The sequence below is a fragment of the Sinocyclocheilus rhinocerous genome, unplaced genomic scaffold (genome assembly GCF_001515625.1).
Source record: "Sinocyclocheilus rhinocerous isolate Xijiao unplaced genomic scaffold, SAMN03320098_v1.1 scaffold1101, whole genome shotgun sequence".
NCBI lineage: Eukaryota > Metazoa > Chordata > Actinopteri > Cypriniformes > Cyprinidae > Sinocyclocheilus > Sinocyclocheilus rhinocerous.
In genome coordinates this window covers 818,777-821,558 of record NW_015638359.1, presented here as the reverse complement: position 1 = coordinate 821,558, position 2,782 = coordinate 818,777, and the positions used below count along the sequence as shown (strand labels likewise).

The following is a 2,782-nucleotide window of genomic DNA, read 5'->3' as shown; positions in this document are numbered from 1 at the left end:
TTTTTTTATTGAAAATTTGGATAAGCCACATAAATGTTGGTTTGGAAATAAATTCATGCATGAGTTTTGAGATAATTATGACAAAGACCTATATACACTGCATTCACTGTTCAGAATACAGCAAAAACTGTACTTCATTGAAGTCTGATATACTATCAAGCAGTTATTTTGAGGTATGACGCTTGGGTTGGTTTGGTCCTATATATTTAATAGGAGTGTATTTAGGTTTGTCTATCACTTCCAAGCCGAGGTAGTGCCGCAAGACTTCAGGAACCAGAATCGTCCCTTCCTAATGGATGACAAAGAGGGAAAAAATAAAATTAATGTCTGTTTAAAAACACACAAGTTATATTACTTTAAATTCTACCTTGGTTTGGTGTGTCTCCAAAATCGCAATGACAGTACGTGGAACAGCACAAGCCGTAGCATTAACCTAAAATATGGGGAGGGAAAAAAAAATGTGTCAATGACTGCTACAGCCATTTTTGTGCTGAAGGAAGGGTTCTGTTCTCTTAGTTATCTCCTACAATTATATTTCCTTTTTAACAGCACGATAAATAGAATGGAAATATTGCAGACACAAAACCTTGCTTACCATATTACTAACATAGTATTATAAATAGTCTCTTACCGTATGCGCATACTTAAGGTTTCCATCATTTTCCTCATAGAGAATGTTAAGGCGCCGGCTCTGGTAGTCTGTGCAGTTTGAGGCACTGGAAATCTGATAAAGGAAGTTGATATTTACCAAAAGGACTCAAAAGCAGACATGTATTCCTTTTTATGTTTTAGATTTTTTTTTTTTTTTACTCATAAATAACAATTACAGCGACTCTTTACTTTTTGTTTTAAAGTATCATTCCAACCTCTCCAAAGCTGCCACGTCCTGGCATCCATGCCTCAATATCATATTTTCGAATGGCAGGAGGCCCTAATTCTTGAGTGGGCATATCCAAGACTCTATGAGAGAAATTGTTATTAGCATTTTATCAGCTAATCTACTAATCTTCATTGTATTCACTGACCAGTGAGAGCTAGTGCAGTGAATGAATATTTCACAATAAATAATTTTGTCCTTGGTGTGAACAGACATCAAGAACCACTGTTAGCTCAAAAGCCACTTAAATAAAAAAAAATGCTATACTTCTATTTTATTGAATTTAGAGTAGAATACCATAAAAATGAAAGAAAATGACTATCAATTAGCAACACGTGACATGCTATGTGGTATATTGATGATGGTTACTGATGGAACATTGGTTAGACTGTAGACCTGAAATGAAGTTTCAGGGAAGAGAAAATCTCCTTCTGTAACATGACAAATTCATCCAACAATTGGGAACTCTCCTCTCCCGTTTCATTCAAAGTCACACCGAACATTTCAACCTGCATGAATGTAAACATAGTAAACATCCTAAAAAGGTAACACACAATGTTCATTGTACTATATTTGCATTGATCTTGACATGGACAGTGAATCACAACACAAATTTTGTATTTTTCTTTCACGTTCTTTATTTTCCATGCTACCACTTGTTTTCTGATTACCTTGTTAAAATGATGAACTCTATAGAGACCCCAGGCCTCTCTGCCAGTATCTGTTTCTGCTCGATAGCATGTGCTACTACAGACTGTCCTAGAACATAAAATAAATAGTTTATCTTATGAATAATAGGCTTATTTTATACATGGAGCAGTTAATGAACAACTTAATGTAGTATTCAGGCAGGCATTTAGGTCAATCAGGGACTTATTTTTACCTGACAGGTAAAGCATGATCCATGAAATAGCCTGGAAAGTAAAATAAAGGAACATTTGTTCTTGCTCATAATTCTAGATCATAATTTGATTGTGACAGGGTTTCTGCAGGTATCATCAAATATAATTTAATGCTTTTTAATGACATTTAAATAATTTTTAATGCCATATATATATATTTGTGGTGCAAAGGATCATAAAACTCACGGTTCAGATCATATTACAGATTTTGAGTCACGGATCAGATCATTTTTCGCATCAGCAAAAAAAAAAAAAGACTGACAGCTTACTTTAAGTACTTCTATACCACAGCAAAAACTACTAGCTTAACTAATAAAGTTAGTAATAAAACAAGAACAATTACACAAATGACAAGCATAGATGAATACAACATAACACAGTTACAAATAAAGTCAGTAACAGTAGTATTCAGGTGCAGAAATGTAATTAAGTGTAAAATAACACAATAGTGCTCACTGCACAAGTTAAATACAGATTAATCTTTGTTAGAGCTGTGGTGTTATTTGATTAGCAGACAGAAACAGGTATTTATTGGCTGCTGTCTCTTTAAGACCAAATGCACGGACCTAATACTGACACACATCCGGTTTCTTTCTCAGCTGTTTACGTTCACTTAAAGGGCACCTATTATTCAAAATCCACTTTTACCTGGTGTTTGGACATAAATGTGTGTTGGCAGTGTGTGAACACAACCACCCTACAATGATAAAAATCCACCCACTCCTTATTTTTTAATCCCCAATAAACCAAATCAGTCTTATTAGACATGCCGTTTTGATTCTCTGAGCATTGTGATGTCACATTGTTTAGGCCATGTTAGAGCATTTAACCCTTTCGCACGTGAGTTTAAAATATTCTAGCTGAGCCCCCAGCGTGAGTTTTTTTTAGGCAACCGTTATTTTAGAATGCATCGCCTTATTGTTTCCATGGCGAAGCGTCATGCTTGTCATGTGACACAACACAGCCACAATAGATCTGTATGACACATGGATCGCTTTTATTT

The 2,782-nt window shown here is 35.0% G+C and overlaps 1 pseudogene; it reads right to left on the bottom strand.

Annotated features, from left to right (window-relative positions):
• LOC107749668 (serine--tRNA ligase, mitochondrial-like) overlaps positions 1-2,782 on the bottom strand; it is a 12,480-nt pseudogene continuing 9,698 nt past the window's right edge.